The sequence below is a fragment of the Beta vulgaris genome, chromosome 2 (genome assembly GCF_026745355.1).
Source record: "Beta vulgaris subsp. vulgaris cultivar EL10 chromosome 2, EL10.2, whole genome shotgun sequence".
Classification (NCBI taxonomy): Eukaryota; Viridiplantae; Streptophyta; class Magnoliopsida; order Caryophyllales; family Amaranthaceae; genus Beta; species Beta vulgaris.
This window is the reverse complement of record NC_079203.1, coordinates 31,784,020-31,802,686: the sequence shown is the minus strand read 5'-3', so window position 1 is coordinate 31,802,686 and position 18,667 is coordinate 31,784,020. Positions and strand designations below refer to the sequence as shown.

Here is an 18,667-nt window from a genome sequence, read left to right as displayed (position 1 = left end):
ATTAGCTCTTAAATAATGGTAAGACTAAAGGAGATTAATATCAATGATCGTCGAATCAACTATACTAATTAATATATAAATAAAAGACTCTACAGTTAAGTATCCCCACTAGCACGAAATAATACAAAATAATTTCTACCCCAAACTAATAAATTAAATGTTCACAAGGAAAAGTACACCCTATAAAGTACCATAGACCTCTCCCGAGTATCTATGGCTTCTCTAATATGCAGTCAAGCCTACTCCCGTGGAATCATGCAAATTAAAGACATTAAACACGACACTTTAACTTCCTAACAATCCATTCTACCTACTCCCGTGGAGAACTTCATGTCCTTAATTGAAATACTCAAATCCGTCAAAACCCAACTCCCGTTGTGATCAAGACAATGGAATCATAACAATACTAGTTATCCCTAATCTAGTATTGGCATATGTACAATCAATTAAGCAAGAACAATTAACAATTAACTTGAGAATTTAAAGAAACAATCATGAATTAAATCATACTAGGGTTCACTTAACCATAGATAAAAGAAACTACTCTATCATGAAATAAATAATGAAATCTAAAACTATAAAAGAAAACATAATTAAAGAAATTAATGAAAGAAACTAATAGAACTCATGAATTAATGAAAAATAATGAAAACTAGGGTTTACACTCAAAACTAGAGAGAAAAAGAAGAAGAGAGAAAACTAAAACCTAAAACCTAAAATAACGTGAGAGGGGGGAGGTGTAACACCCCGATAATTCTCTCTTTCCAGAAAATACTTTATAATATAAAACTTAGAGAATTACCCAGGCATTATCGCCCGTGTGAAAACGTTTCGGCTTACTCAGAATTTTGCAGCGGAAAACTTACTAAAACAAAACCAACTTTATTGAACTTATGAAATAAGAGTCAAACAATGTTTGAACTGAAACACACCAACTCAAAGCTAAAGTCTGGAACTATAAACTCCTAGACACAACTTAAATGCTACTATCTCAATAGCCTCTCCATTCCAGATTCCCCAATGTATGCATCTTCGAACCTGTAATGTCAATGCTTTATTGACTCTGCTCCCCCGAAGGATCACCACAGGATCAATAGGCAAAGCCATGATCACAATCACAACAAAGCACGTAATCAGCAAAGCTGAGTACTACATATCAGACAAAAATAATCCTAAACATGATACTACACATAAATTTGCAGGGATAAATAATAACATAAATAAATAATACTCTGCAGACGACTTTTACTGAACTAAACTTAAATTAACTTTTTATCACTTTAATGGAATAGTTATTAGACGAGTTGTCCTGCCAATAAAAATGAAATGGGGGCGCGACTCCGCATTTCAGAGTGACCTGCGATATCGAGGAACCTTTGAATAAAAAGGGATGGTGATCAACCCATCCTAGAAAAGCTATGGCACGCTCACCATAACCCCAACCCTTATGTCCAACTCTAGACGTGCACTAGTCTAAAGTCTATAACTTATTCTCGTTTCACTTTACGTTGCATTCCTTTTAATACTTGTGATGACACCACAACAATCCAAATAATACACAATTCACAATCACATAATCACAACAAAATTCTTTTTATCTTTAGATTAACAAGTGTTCACAACTTATCAATCAAGACTCCTTTTATTTCTTTTTATCCTTTGTTGAACCCAGCCAACAGAAATCCGTACCTTTACATAGGTATAAATCATACTTACCAAATAAGATCCTCGGTTCTTATAAGATAAATTAATAAACTCAAAGAATCCATGATTCCAATTTACTTACATTAATTCACTCACGAATTAATACCAAACTGAACTTATTTGCTTGCATCAAACTTCCATACAAACAAGTCATACTCATACATATTCTCAGTTTACATGTAGCACACAGGCAAGTAACATGTAAAGTAATTATCGTAAATCATATACATGAACAACAAGGTCCTATACATGATACTAATAAATAAAAACATCCCTAAGGCATGTTTCTAAACCATATAGCACGTAGACTATGTACGTACCTCGTATAAACGTTACGGTAGGCCACTTTTAAGCACTAAAAGTCCCCTACAGTGAATTCTCCGCCTAAAAAAAATAAAACAATAATACTTCTAAAAAAAATACAGCAACTTTAAAATATTTAAAATCCCCTTTAAATATATTCAAAAGCTTATTTTAATATCAAAACTTCAATAACTTTTAATTCCTAGCATAGTACTACCATACTAGTAATTAAAAATCTTAAAACTCCATTAATAAAACTCTTTCTAAAATTCCAGCAACTTTTAAAATCATAAAACCTTCTTTAAACGTATATAAACATGTTTAAAATCATAATCTAAATCAATCTCATAGTATCCAATATGCTACTATGGTTTTATAGTAATTAAAACTCTAAAAATCCATGCTTTAATGATTAAAACTTCAATCTAAAAATAATAACAAATCGAAAATATTAATATTCAATATATAATATATATGAAGTCAATATATAAGAAAACGAGGAAAAGAATAAAAGAAAAGGAAGAAAAAGAGTAATATACCGAAATCGCGAGGAAATATGGCAGCAGAATTGCGAAACTTGCAGAGGCCATAACTAATAGAATAAGAATCGGAATTGAGCGATTCTTGAGCCTAACTTCAATAACTTTTCGAGATCTACAACTTTCAAGAAGGAAGTTTTGGCTAAAAATAAACGGAACTATGAGAAATTGGCCAATCAGATTCGGGTGAGAGAAAAAAACGAGTGAAGGGAAGAAAAGAAAATGTCGAGTGAGAGAGAGAGAAGCTCGAAATCACGTGTAAGTGAGGAGAGAAAAATAAGTGTAGGGCAAAAATATTTGGGTTTTAGGATATTTAAATAGGCTAATCCTATTGGGCTTAGGAAAAAGGAATTCAATAATTAAAACAATAGGCTAATCCTATTGGGCTTAGGAAAAGGAATTCAATAATTAAAACAATAGGCTAATCCTATTGGGCTTAGGAAAAGGAATTCAATAATTAAAACTTTGATGACTAACAAGATGGGCTTGTTAGGACTTTAGTCATCAAATTATCCTTTCCCTTTTTATTTCTTTTGGGCTTTCGATTCCATTAAGTTTCTTTTCAAATATACTTTTAATAATTAAACTCTTATTTAAAACACGCTTAATTAAAATATTACAAACTTTATTAAGCTTAGAAAAATATTTTTAGTTGACTTTTAAAATAGTCAACCCTTTTTAAAAGTCAAATCATTTTCCAAACTCATTTGGATTTAATATAATTACATAAATAACTTAATATATTTATGAAAAATCCTTTAAAAATGTGGGGGATTACAGTCTACCCCCCTTAAAAGAAGTTTCGTCCCGAAACTTAACACAAAACCCTCTTGTTTTCGAAAGTCTGAACTCATCATTTCGAAAATCTTTGAAGAAAAGATAGTGCCTCTGGTGCACTTTCCCATTTTTAAACACTTGTGTTACGTACGAACACTTTTCTTATGCGGAGACTCTACTTCTTTTGCACTAACATGTGCAAATTGCCCAACATAGGCATACATATACATGAAAATGTCATAAAAATAGACAAAAAGCGCGAAATTTATCGCATTCTACCCCCCTTAAAGAAAACGAGTTACGCCCTCGTAACTCACCTCAAGGAATAGGTCTGGATACTTTTCTTCATATCCTCTTCGGCTTCCCACGTTGCCTCTTCTGACTCGTGGTTAGACCAAAGAACTTTGACAATATGAACATCCTTGTTACGCGTACTACGCACTTTCCTGTCGAGAATCTTGACAGGTCTTTCCTCATAAGTGAGGCTACTATCTATCTGCACTCGTTCAGGCTCTAACACATGGCGCTCATCAGGGATATAGCGCTTCAATTGGGATATGTGAAACAATCTGCATCTTTTCAAACTCCATTGGCAATGCCAATCTATAAGCTACTTTCCCAATGCGCTCCAAAATTTCATATGGGCCTACATATTTAGCACTCAGCTTGCCCTTTTTCCCAAATCGCATAACGCCTTTGGTGGGTGATACTTTAGGAATACTTTATCACCTACAGCGAATTCATCTTCGCGCCGCTTTAAGTCTGCGAACTCTTCTGCCTATCTTGCGCAGCTTGAATTCTAGCCTGAATCAATCTAACGTTCTTGACGGTCTCCTCAATGAATTCTGTCCCCAAAACTACATTCTCACTATAGTCGTTCCAGCAAATGGGACTTCTACACTTCCGCCATATAACGCCTCAAAAGGTGCCATCTTGATACTCGCATGGTAACTATTATTGTAAGAGAACTCAATCAAATCTAATTGGTCCTCCCAACTTCCTTGAAAATCTATAGCACAAGCTCGCAACATGTCTTCCATAGTTTGGTTAGTCCCTCAGTCTGACCATCGGTCGCAGGGTGAAAGGCGGTACTCATCTTTAATGTTGTCCCAAGGTTTGCTTGACCTTCTTCCAAAACTTAGATAGAAATCTAGAGTCACGGTCTGAAATAATGTCCTTTGGGACTCCTGCAATCTCACTACATGCTTGATATAGGTTGTAGCGAGTTGCTTCTTCTTCCATGTCTCCTTAATAGGTATGAAAAAGCGGACTTGGTCAGTCTATCCACTATAACCCAAATGGTATCATTTCCACTCCTCGACTTGGGTAAGGCAGTCACAAAGTCCATAGAAATCGAATCCCACTTCCATCCAGGAACCTCTAGTGTTGGACTTTCCCCATGGGCTCTTATGGTCTATCTTCACTTTCTGACAGGTTAGACACTTAGACACATACTCAGCTACCTCTCGTTTCATGTTCGGCCACCATATATCACCTTAAGATCCTTATACAACTTGTCACCCCCAGGGTGCACAGATATACGGAGTTTTGTCCCCTCATCCATAAGACGTCTCTTTAAGGTCATTCCTTCTGTGGTACACACCACCTCCCTTTAAACCTTAGACTCCCATCATCATGAATCTTGAAGTCTACTTCCTTCCTTGCTTCATTTTCTCTTTATCTTATCTAGATGCTCATCCCGCTTGACCCTCAATGATCTCATCGAAAACTGACACTCCCAAAGAAAGTTACTAAGTCTAGCCTCACTTTCCCCAGGATTTAAAATTTCTAGGTTCAACCTTTGCATGTCTACATAACTCCTCAGGGACTATCAAAGCACTCAAGCTATGACTCGATTTCCTACTCAAGGCGTCAGCAACCACATTTGCTTTCCCCTCATGATACTGGATGTCTAGATCGTAATCCTTAATCAACTCTAGCCATCTCCTTTGTCTCATATTCAAGTCTTTTTGGGTAAATATGTATTTCAAGCTCTTATGGTCTGTGAATATCTTGCAGTTGCCCCATAAAGATAATGTCTCCAAATCTTCAATGCAAATACATAGGCAGCTAACTCTAGATCATGGGTAGGGTAATTAGCCTCATAGGTTTCAGTTGACGCGATGCATAAGCTATTACCTTCCATTCTGTTGCAATACACAACCCAAACCATTCTTCGAAGCATCACTATAGACCTCAAATCCCTCATTCCCATCAGGTAGGGTTAAGACAGGTGCAGTGGTTAAACGATCTTCACAAGATCTGGAAAGCTTCCTCACACTTCTCATTCCACTCAAACTTGGACTCCTTTTTCATAAATTAGTCATAGGTCTTGCTATCTTTCGAGAAATCTCTCACAAATCTCCTATAATAGCCAGCTAAACCCAAGAAACTCTAATGTCAGTCACACTCTTTGGAGTTGGCCACTCACTCACAGCTTGAATCTTAGCAGGATCTACAGAGACTCCTTCCTTAGACACAAAATGACCCAAGAATGCTACTTTCTCCAAACGAAATTCACACTTAGAGAACTTGGCATATAGTTGGTTCTTCCTCAAGGTTTCCAATATAATCCTCAAATGTTCATCGTGTTCGGTTTCATTCCTCGAATAAATCAAAATGTCATCAATGAAAACCACTACGAACTTATCTAAAAACTCATGAAAGATTCTATTCATCAAATCCATAAATATAGCAGGAGCATTGTTAACCCAAATGGCATTACAGTGAACTCGTAGTGACCATAACGCGTTCTAAAGGCAGTCTTAGGTACATCCTTATCAGCTACCCTCAACTGGTGATATCCTGAACGTAAGTCAATCTTCGAGAACACACTAGCTCCGTTCAATTGATCGAATAGGTCATCTATTCTAGGCAAAGGGTACTTGTTCTTAATGGTAACATTATTCAACTCCCTATAGTCGATACATAACCTCATACTCCCATCCTTTTTCTTCACGAACAAAACAGGAGCTCCCCAAGGCGATGCACTAGGTCTGATATAACCCTTATCCAAAAGTTCTTGCAATTGCGTCTTTAACTCACTCATCTCAGGAGGTGCCATTCTATAAGGTGCCTTAGATATAGGTGCAGTTCCAGGAACTAAGTCTATGGTAAACTCACAGCTCTTGCAGGCGGCATCCTGAAATTTCACTCGGAAATACGTCCATAAACTCATTCACTATTGGAACATCCTCAAGTTTTAACTCGCTTCTTTACTCACATCTTGCACACTACAGAAAAACAGCTCACACCCCTTTCTCATCAACTTCTGCACTTGTAGCAGAGATCACCCAAAGTTTTTAGGTTTCCCAAATCGTCTATATGAGGTAAATTTTCCCGAAGGGTTTCTCAACACTACTTTCTGGACTTCACAATCGATCCTGGCCTTGTAATGACTCAACCAGTTCATCCCAAGAATCACATCTAAATCTCCTAAGTTAAACTCGATTAAATCGGATGGAAAGACACTCCCTCCTATCTTCAAAGGTAAGTTCTTAAACAACTTAGTACACTTAACGACTTCCCCAGTAGGAATACTAACAGACAAATCAATTGACTCATACTCCACCAATCCCAGACTCTTTAAAACAGAAGGCGAAATAAAAGAATAAGTAGCCCCCGAATCGAATAACGTTTTAACGAAAACTGAGTTGATAGAGAAATTACCAGTTACCACATCCGCAGATCTCTCTGCCTCGTTATGACTCATCACGAACACTTTTCCTGCAGGTTTGTTCTGGGTAGGATTTCATTGTAGTAGGCCTACTATGGTTTCCTTGGTTATTCTGACCTCCAGGCCTTAGGACCCTGGTTCCCTATTTGATTAGACCCTGGCTAGCCTGATTACCATTCCCTGATTCTTCAGATCCTTCCCATGCTTGGCGTAGCACTCAAACTCTCTATGACCCTTCTTCTGGCAGTAATGACAATCACTCAAGTCTCCCTTACAGTCCCGCCCAGGATGGTTTTTGTTGCACTTCTTACAATGGTACACCCTTTCAGGTCTACCCTGACTACGGTTATCCTGGTTGGTTCTTCCTTGGAAATTCCCATTCCCATTTCGGTTTTTCTTAAAGTTGCTTTGGTTTCCCCCAGTACTCACCTCCTTTCTCTTTTCACCAACTATTCCAGCCTTCTTATCCATTCTCGATTGCAACCCATAAATATGAGAAGCTCTCCCATACACCACATCTAAAGATGTAAAGGTTTCACCCCCTAAACCCAACTGGATCTCATCAGTCAACCCCTGTTCGAACCTCTGAGCCTTAAGCTCCTCAGTAGCTACAACCTCAGGTGCAAACCTAGACAAGGCTATGAACTTACTATAGTTCTTAGAGATAGTCATGCTCTCCATCTTAAGGTTAATAAACTCTTGGGCTTTTAGTTTCCTCATAAGAGCAGGGTAAAACTTTTCTCTTAAAGCAGCAATAAAGGATTCCCAAATAAACTCTTTCATAACATCGAGTCTAGTCTCATTCTCTTTATACTATAAGTCAGTCTCATCTTTCAGATACAATATAACTTGACCTACTTTTACACTCTCAGGACAGTTCACAGCCCCAAAAATTTCTTCGAACGCCCTAATCCGACTCTCTAAGAGGATAGGGTCAGCTTACCCCTTAAGGTACGACGGCTTAATCTTAGCTAGTCTCTCAAACATATCCCAGCAAAATCGGGACGCTCAACTCTTTCGAGTCCAAATCTCTGCCAATAGGCGAAAAGCAGAAGCTAAGGCATCATTGTTGTTTGACACTCTACTTCGCGACTGAAACATAACTCTACTTTAGGTTCCAGCATAACTTACATGTCCATCTAATAAGGCAACACTTGATTTGATCATTAAAGATCGCATCAACATACAATTCCACTAAGTTTCAACAAGAAGTGTTCTCTAATAATCACATAATCGTTCATGTAACATATATTTGCATCAACGTGCAAATAGAAACAAGCAAGCAAGAATACAATCACATAATGAAAAATGATTAAATAATAAAAAATTTCCCATCACGTGCCCAGAATAAATTCTTACTCACTCATATAAAGAAATAATAACTTCTATTCCTCAATCGATAATAAGAATATTTTCCCAATCCAAAATAACCAACTTATTCCTCAATAATATAAAGAATACTCAATAAGGAAATTTAAACCATTATAGCTTGACTACTTTCCAACAACTAATCTTAAAGCATAAATAAATACTCTATAGAGTTACATTATCATTCATATCCTTATTTCCTTTATACGGAGTAAACATTTCATCTCCAAAGTCTCCAAAGTCTTCACTATAATAATAGTAGTAACAATAATAACTTGAGTTCCTAGATCTAGTAGATCTTCAAATACTTTTGGATTGATGTCCATTTCATCCATCTCTAAAACACTCACATCGCTCAGATAAAGTCTCCAAATAACATTGTAGATGTCCTTTCAAGTTTGCACTCTAGTATAATCAAACTCTTGAATTACTTCATATATCGCTAATAGGGATGCCTACTTTTAACACATAATGCATAATGCTCTCTAAGCTAGTGTAACTATAACTTCAAGGCTCATAACATCGAACATTCTCATCATCACTCAATATAATTAGGTTATGATAGCTTCCTACTCTATTAACTTTGCCTGACAATTCTATTAACTTGTTGGCAGACATGGTTAGGGATCTACAACAAATAAACCTATAATTTTAGCACTCTCTCTAACGTGTTCCCACAAATAACAAGGGTAAACAAAAACAAAGGTATGTAAAATATAACACCTTAGCAAGCAAGAAGGATATAACAGTTAGCAGGAAAGAAAACATTCATGCATCGTTAGCAGGGAGGAAAAATAATAATGCACTTATTTGCAGGGAAGAAAATTTATGATGATGCTGAACTAAATTTTCAATGCAGGCATATAATATTTTTATCCTATATGCCCTTCCTATACTACCCATTCTCACAATGTCATGTTGTAAACCCTTAAAGGTATGAAAATAATGCAGGCACTTTTATAATAACATTACTTTTGTGCCTAAATAAATTTTCTAAAAAAAAATTTCGAACTCGAAGACATTCGGAAAAAAAAAAATTTTACTCGACTAAAAATTTTTTTTTTTTTTTTTTTTATTCGGCTCCTAAAAATTTCCGAAAAACGAAAACGACAAAAAGAAAATTTCGAACTCCTCGATTTTCGAAATTTAAATTTCGAACCCAATTTCCGAAAAAATTTCGGTTCTAAAAAAAAATTTTGATCCTCAAAATATTTGTGTTCATCTTTCGAACTGAAACGTAGGAGCAATACTAAGGTTTCCTTCAAATAATCACTAAGCTAGGTAACTTAAGAAGCTAAAGTCACTTAATAAGCTAGTTAGTTAGGCGCCTATAAGTCTTAAACTAACCTAAAGCTCCCAGATACCACTTTGTAACACCCCGATAATTCTCTCTTTCCAGAAAATACTTTATAATATAAAACTTAGAGAATTACCCAGGCATTATCGCCCGTGTGAAACGTTTCGGCTTACTCAGAATTTTGGCAGCGGAAAACTTACTAAAACAAAACCAACTTTATTGAACTTATGAAATAAGAGTCAAACAATGTTTGAACTGAAACACACCAACTCAAAGCTAAAGTCTGGAACTATAAACTCCTAGACACAACTTAAATGCTACTATCTCAATAGCCTCTCCATTCCAGATTCCCCAATGTATGCATCTTCGAACCTGTAATGTCAATGCTTTATTGACTCTGCTCCCCCGAAGGATCACCACAGGATCAATAGGCAAAGCCATGATCACAATCACAAACAAAGCACGTAATCAGCAAAGCTGAGTACTACATATCAGACAAAAATAATCCTAAACATGATACTACACATAAATTTGCAGGGATAAATAATAACATAAATAAATAATACTCTGCAGACGACTTTTACTGAACTAAACTTAAATTAACTTTTTATCACTTTAATGGAATAGTTATTAGACGAGTTGTCCTGCCAATAAAAATGAAATGGGCGCGACTCCGCATTTCAGAGTGACCTGCGATATCGAGGAACCTTTGAATAAAAAGGATGGTGATCAACCCATCCTAGAAAAGCTATGGCACGCTCACCATAACCCCAACCCTTATGTCCAACTCTAGACGTGCACTAGTCTAAAGTCTATAACTTATTCTCGTTTCACTTTACGTTGCATTCCTTTTAATACTTGTGATGACACCACAACAATCCAAATAATACACAATTCACAATCACATAATCACAACAAAATTCTTTTTATCTTTAGATTAACAAGTGTTCACAACTTATCAATCAAGACTCCTTTTATTTCTTTTTATCCTTTGTTGAACCCAGCCAACAGAAATCCGTACCTTTACATAGGTATAAATCATACTTACCAAATAAGATCCTCGGTTCTTATAAGATAAATAATAAACTCAAAGAATCCATGATTCCAATTTACTTACATTAATTCACTCACGAATTAATACCAAACTGAACTTATTTGCTTGCATCAAACTTCCATACAAACAAGTCATACTCATACATATTCTCAGTTTACATGTAGCACACAGGCAAGTAACATGTAAAGTATATTATCGTAAATCATATACTGATGAACACACAAGGTCCTATACATGATACTAATAAATAAAAACATCCCTAAGGCATGTTTCTAAACCATATAGCACGTTAGACTATGTACGTACCTCGTATAAACGTTACGGTAGGCCACTTTTAAGCACTAAAAGTCCCCTACAGTGAATTCTCCGCCTAAAACAACCAAGAAATCGAATAAATACTTGTACTAAAAAAAAATACAGCAACTTTAAAATATTTAAAATCCCCTTTAAATATATTCAAAAGCTTATTTTAATATCAAAACTTCAATAACTTTTAATTCCTAGCATAGACTACCATACTAGTAATTAAAAATCTTAAAACTCCATTAATAAAACTCTTTCTAAAATTCCAGCAACTTTTAAAATCATAAAACCTTCTTTAAACGTATATAAACATGTTTAAAATCATAATCTAAATCAATCTCATAGTATCCAATATGCTACTACGGTTTTATAGTAATTTAAACTCTAAAAATCCATGCTTTAAATGATTAAAATTCAATCTAAAATAATAACAAATCAAAATATTAATATTCAATATATAATATATATGAAGTCAATATATAAGAAAACGAGGAAAAGAATTAAAAGAAAAAGGAAGAAAAAGAGTAATATACCGAAATCGCGAGGAAATATGGCAGCAGAATGCGAAACTTGCAGAGCGCCATAACTAATAGAATAAGAATCGGAATTGAGCGATTCTTGAGCCTAACTTCAATAACTTTTCGAGATCTACAACTTTCAAGAGGAAGTTTTGGCTAAAAATAAACGGAACTATGAGAAATATGGCCAATCAGATTCGGGTGAGAGAAAAAAAACGAGTGAAGGGAAGAAAAGAAAATGTCGAGTGAGAGAGAGAAGGCTCGAAATCACGTGTAAGTGAGGAGAGAGAAAATAAGTGTAGGGCAAAAATATTTGGGTTTTAGGATATTTAAATAGGCTAATCCTATTGGGCTTAGGAAAAAGGAATTCAATAATTAAAACAATAGGCTAATCCTATTGGGCTTAGGAAAAGGAATTCAATAATTAAAACAATAGGCTAATCCTATTGGGCTTAGGAAAAGGAATTCAATAATTAAAACTTTGATGACTAACAAGATGGGCTTGTTAGGACTTTAGTCATCAAATTATCCTTTCCCTTTTTATTTCTTTTGGGCTTTCGATTCCATTAAGTTTCTTTTCAAATATACTTTTAATAATTAAACTCTTATTTAAAACACGCTTAATTAAAATATTACAAACTTTATTAAGCTTAGAAAAATATTTTTAGTTGACTTTTAAAATAGTCAACCCTTTTTAAAAGTCAAATCATTCTCCAAACTCATTTGGATTTAATATAATTACATAAATAACTTAATATATTTATGAAAAATCCTTTAAAAATGTGGGGGATTACAGGAGGAGAGAGAAAGAATGAAAAAAAACCCATCTAAATAAATATTCAATAACCTAATATGACTTGGAAAGTAATTTACAAGATAAGAAAAATCTTAAATAAATCATTAATACGCGGATTAGTGATCCGCGCTTACGCGTGGCATATTCCAGCAGAATCAGTGCAATCTTCCGAAAGGCATAACTCATTGACTAAAAGTCTCCTCGGGGCGTGCCACCTATCGTTGGAAAGCTCTTCAAGTCTAGTTTCCAAATATGCTGGAATTACTCGATTCTAAGAATCACATCAAAAGTTATGATCAGAAGAGTAGACATGACTCCTTTTTCACATTTCTTCTAATGATTTTCCGCTTCGTTTTCGCTCAAATTCGTACTATAAAATATCTATGACGATCCTTATGCATTGTAGCTTCCTTCCAAGTGCTCCTAATCCTCAAGCTTAATTTAATCCAAATACGTTCTCAATGCCTGAAATTCATCAAAAACAAGAAAACATACCGAATAGAAATAGAAAAACATAACTTAAGAATATAATGCAATAATGAAACTAAATATGAAACTAAATGCTCTAAAATGCAACCTAAATGAACCTAAAAACTATATATAAATATGACTTATCAAACTCCCCCAAGCTAAACCATTGCTTGTCCTCAAGCAATAAGACATGAACATCGGAAAAGTTAGACAACCTACAATATAGGACTACAACAGGGCTAAACACTCAATTGAAAACACAAGAGATATAATCACTACATAAGCCAAGCATCGAAACAAGCTCGAACAAAGCCGCATAGCATGTCATGTATCGCAATCGACTCTCCAATCAAACCACAAACCATCTCTCCCAAACTGGATTTAACCAAACCTGTCAGACCTCACTATAGTTATGTGCACTCAAATCTCTCATGTGTTTAAGGGATGAATAATGACTCTCAACCTAAATCAGTCGACTCAGATGAAGCAAATATTCTTTTACTTTGACTTTTTGACTCACTTAATACTCAACAATACAATACATAATGATCAAGAGGACTTTTAAGGGTTGTAATGGGGCAGAGGTTAAAGGTATGGAAATAATTTGGGAATTGTGGTGGAAAAACCAAGAAGGGGGAGCATCATATAACTGAAAACATGACCATGAAAGGTCATAACAACTCCGTGCAACAACCAACAATCTCCAATTATAATCAACAACCTCTTTCACTCAAAGAATTCAATCATAACCCTTTTTATTTCACTTAACTTCACAACTCTTTTTCACTTCTTTTTCATTTCATTTTTCACTTTTTTTTTTTTGTTTTTCTTTTTCACGAACATTCATTTCAATTTCCAAACTCACTAAACATACTTTTCCATCCTTCTAAACCACAAATAGAGCACTTTAATTCAATACAAACTAAACCAAAATCAATACTCGCTCCCCCAAGCTAGGCTTGGGACAAGAATCAAATGAGGTCAATGGCTTGTAATGTAGGTATCAATCAAACAAAGTCAGAAAAGGCTCAGCGGGGCTGAAAGAAGGATAATATGAAAACAAGAATAACTCTGGAGCTAAGATCATCAAATGAAACGCCTCAATCATATCAAAATGTATGCACTATCAAATATCAAGGAGTACCAAGTCAAAGTCAAGATCAATGCAACAACGAGGAACTAATCACACATGAAAGAACAGAACTGACACAAATACGTCAGTTTATAGGCACAAAAGTTCACTTAGGTTAAGGTGTCTGCATAGTAATGTTAAATCGAGCCAGAGAGAGATCAATCAATCTTACCACAAACAATCAGTTGCGAAACAATCGTGCTATGAAGTATCATGAACAAGATGAGTGACACTCAACAAATGTAGTAAAATATAAACAAGGTTCTCAACAAGTTTTAGCAGTAGTCCCATAGATGCAACTAAAATGATATGAAAGCTAATATGAGATAAAATATGCTAATGCAACTAAGAAAGCAGTACAATTTTTTTGGTTACACGTAAACTCCCACTCCTAATAAGCAGTACAAACCGTGCAACATCCTACAAAAGCAATGAAATCTACACTAAAAAGCAGTAAAAGATAGAATATTCCTCCCCCAAGCTAGAATTTGCAGTGTCCTCACTGCATAAACCAGTTCAGAAAAGGAACGAAAACCAACCCCTAGATCACCAAATCACCAAAAACGCCCACCAAAAGCCACAACACCACAAAAATCCCACAATCCAAAAATTCAATCAATGTGTTGGAAAGATTCGCAACAAGAGGGCATCAAAAGAAAAATCCAAGCAAAAATTTTAAAGTCATATCAAGAATATTAACAATACAAAATATAAAAGCTTACTACCCAATTGAAGTATCGAATAAGCTTAAAAATCATATTGCACGACTTCTTGAAGACTAACTTTTCGCTGCCTTTTGCACAAATCCTACAACAATCATCAATTAAAGAAAAAAAAATTAGATGATTATGAGAAAAGGTACTAATAAAAGAAAAAAATGAAAAAAATAAATAAATAAAATCAGACTAATTCGAATGAAAAGAAAAGAAAAGAAAAGCGGGGGAAAAGAAAAGCAAGAAAGAAAGAGAAAAAGAAAAAAGAAAAAAAAGGTCAGAGGGAAATCGTCTTGGCCAAAGAAGGAAGGCGGTAGGATGGTGGGGGTACGGTGGAATCCGGCGAGAGTGGATGGCGCACAGGGGCGAAGGGTAGGGGGAGGAGAAGATGCCGGTGGTCGGGTTCGCTGCTGTGTGGTGCGATACTGGGCGACAGGTGTGGTGGCGTGGGTCGCGATTAGCGCCGATTTGGCGGCGAGCAGGAGGCCGGCGGGGCTGGAACGGAGTGAAGCAGAGGATGACAGAGAGGAGTGTTCGAAAGAAAGAAACAGGGGAGGGCTGGCTGGGTTGTCGCGATGTGGTGGTCGGTTGTAGGGCCGTGGTGGCGTGGACGAAAGAAAGAAACAGGGGAGAGTCTGGTATGGTGCGAAGGCGGGAGGTGGAATCGAAGGAAAGAAACGGGGGGAGGGTAGTGCGCCGATTCTTGGTGGTCGCCGGTGATAGAAGGATATGGTGGCGCCAGTGGTGGCGCGTGGGGTGAGCTGTGAAGGAAGTAGCAGGGCCATGGATGGGCCAGCGGGCTGGGCAGGGCAGATTTTTGTTTTTTTTTTTGTTTTTTTTTTTAAAAAACTCGCTCCACCTAAAGAAAACACATCAAAGTGGTTAAAAACACTAGAAACAAAGATGAAACAAAGTCAAAAATCAAAATAAAAAATTAAAAAAAGAAAAGAAAAAAGAATAGAAAATAAGTCAAAACTTGGGTTGCCTCCCGAGAAGCGCAACTTTAAAGTCTTGCTTGACCGTTTAGGATTAGTAGACCACTCATAATAGTTCAATGCTCGAAGAAGCTTATCATATGTTCATGCAAACATCTCAGAGCATATTATATACGAGTGAAAAGGAAAAATAAAAAAAATTAGTACTAAAAAATTACTGAAACTACAAAAAGAAGAAAAATTGTTAGTCTTTTTACATGACTCAAAAGAAGGAAAGGAAACTAACTGTACATTCTTTACATTATCATGAAAGTCATTCAAAAGGGGAAAAAAAGGAACGATGGAGGATATAATATAGGGGAAGAAGATATAATATCAAGTTTCTCAGAGAATGGAACATGAGACTCAAAAACAGTAGGTGGTACCGACAAAGACTCATAAATCACCTCACGCTCAACTTGACTTTCCTCCAAAGAGGAAATTTCAACCATGACTTCTTCCTCCTGCAAAACATCCATCACATTAGTCGTTCTTTCAATCTGTTCATCATCCCAATAGCTCTCATTTATTATCCACCCCTCATTATCATCATAAATAAACGGATCGGGGATAGAATTCTGAGCAGATTGACATTCAAATTGGGAAGAGGGGTCGAAACCATCTAGTAATGTCACATCACAAGAAGAAAAATCATGAGAAGTAGACTGACAATTAGAACAATAAGGGGGTGGTGACATGTAAGTTTGGGGTGAAAGAGCAGATGAAGATATCTCCCACTCATAAGTATCTCTAGCCAACCACTCAATTAAATCCCAACAATAATCAGGCGATTGGAATAGAAATCCTCCATCACACATAGATTCCACCACCATCCTAGTTTCTTCATTTAACCCCTCATAAATCACTAGGCACATATCCCATAATTCAACTCCATGATTAGGACCTATAAAATCACCAAGTCTGTGATAGTATTTCCAAAACAATTCATTCTCATATTGAGGAAAAGAAAAAATTGCTCTAGAATTACTAGCATATACATGGGATTCACATAACATATGAGGTAATTCAGGAGAACTCATGCAAAAATTAGGAGGATTTTGATATGAAGCATTAAAACTGTAAACATGAGAATCCCAAGAATTTCGACTATGTTTCCTAGCAAAAGATTTATTCCCATCATGAAAATAACATGACTCCATGATACAGAAAAGTTATAAAAAAAATATTCACAAAAGAGAGAAAAAAAATATTTACAATTTAGTCTCACCAACAATAAAAAAAAACTAAATAGAACAAAACCGTCTCCCCGGCAACGGCGCCAAAATTTGGTAGGCGTGTCGCGCACCTAACAAAAATAAATAACCTAACTAATCCTCCTAACTATGTAGTAGGGTAAGTCAGGGTCGATCCCACAGAGAGAAAGTTGTTCTATGATTAGCTCTTAATAATGGTAAGACTAAAGGAGATTAATATATGATCGTCGAATCAACTATACTAATTAATATATAAATAAAAGACTCTACAGTTAAGTATCCCCACTAGCACGAAATAATACAAATAATTTCTACCCCAAACTAATAAATTAAATGTTCACAAGAAAAGTACACCCATAAAGTACATAGACCTCTCCGAGTATCTATGGCTTCTCTAATATGCAGTCAAGCCTACTCCCGTGGAATCATGCAAATTAAAGACATTAAACACGACACTTTAACTTCCTAACAATCCATTCTACCTACTCCCGTGGAGAACTTCATGTCCTTAATTGAAATACTCAAATCGTCAAAACCCAACTCCCGTTGTGATCAAGACAATGGAATCATAACAATCTAGTTATCCCTAATCTAGTATTGGCATATGCACAATCAATTAAGCAAGAACAATTAACAATTAACTTGAGAATTTAAAAGAAACAATCATGAATTAAATCATACTAGGGTTCACTTAACCATAGATAAAAGAAACTACTCTATCATGAAATAAATAAATGAAATCTAAACTATAAAAGAAAACATAATTAAAGAATAATGAAAGAAACTAATAGAACTCATGAATTAATGAAAAATAATAAAACTAGGTTTACACTCAAAACTAGAGAGAAAAAGAGAAAGAAAAACTAAAACCTAAAACCTAAAATAACGTGAGAGGGGGGAGGAGAGAGAAAGAATGAAAAAAAACCCATCTAAATAAATATTCAATAACCTAATATGACTTGGAAAGTAATTTACAAGATAAGAAAAATCTTAAATAATCATTAATACGCGGATTAGTGATCCGCGCTTACGCGTGGCATATTCCAGCAGAATCAGTGCAATCTTCCGAAAGCATAACTCATTGACTAAAGTCTCCTCGGGGCGTTGCCACCTATCGTTGGGAAAGATCTTCAAGTCTAGTTTCCAATTGCTGGAATTACTCGATTTTAAGAATCACATCAAAAGTTATGATCAGAAGAGTAAACATGACTCCTTTTTCACATTTCTTCTAATGATTTTCCGCTTCGTTTTCGCTCAAGTTCGTACTATAAAATATCTATGACGATCCTTATGCATTGTAGCTTCCTTCCAAGTGCTCCTAATCCTCAAGCTTAATTATAATCCAAATACGTTCTCAATGCCTGAAATTCATCAAAAACAAGAAAACATACCGAATAGAAATAGAAAAACATAACTTAAGAATATAATGCAATAATGAAACTAAATATGAAACTAAATGCTCTAAAATGCAACCTAAATGAACCTAAAAACTATATATAAATATGACTTATCAGTCAACTACAAGGGAATTTTGTTGACAGAAGTGAGCATAGAAGTCAACAATGAGATTTTTTGTCATTGCATATGCAATTGTGCCAACTGAGGGCATTGCTTCACGGAGATACTTCTTCAGCAATCTGAAATTGCTTTTCCAGCAAGAGGGGTGCAAGAGGACTACTGGACCTTCATCATTGATAAGATGAGGATAAGATCCTTAACTTATTGTATTAATTAAATCATTTTCATTTACACTTTAAGTTACATGTTTTAAGCATAACTTTTTTTTTGCAGGGTGTGGACTCAACATTACTTGATGTATTCCCTCAGG

The 18,667-nt window shown here is 35.5% G+C and overlaps 2 long non-coding RNA genes across 2 annotated transcripts; both read right to left on the bottom strand.

Annotated features, from left to right (window-relative positions):
- Positions 1-758: 758 nt before the first annotated feature.
- LOC130590364 (uncharacterized) lies at positions 759-7,074 on the bottom strand. Its single transcript, XR_008968053.1, has 3 exons — positions 6,993-7,074; positions 2,025-2,088; positions 759-1,063 (listed from the first exon to the last, which is right to left on the bottom strand). It is a non-coding gene; the product is annotated as an uncharacterized LOC130590364 (long non-coding RNA).
- A 2,790-nt stretch (positions 7,075-9,864) lies between these two features.
- Positions 9,865-11,150, bottom strand: LOC130590607 (uncharacterized). The gene is made up of 2 exons (XR_008968453.1): positions 11,025-11,150; positions 9,865-10,061 (listed from the first exon to the last, which is right to left on the bottom strand). It is a non-coding gene; the product is annotated as an uncharacterized LOC130590607 (long non-coding RNA).
- Positions 11,151-18,667: the final 7,517 nt, after the last annotated feature.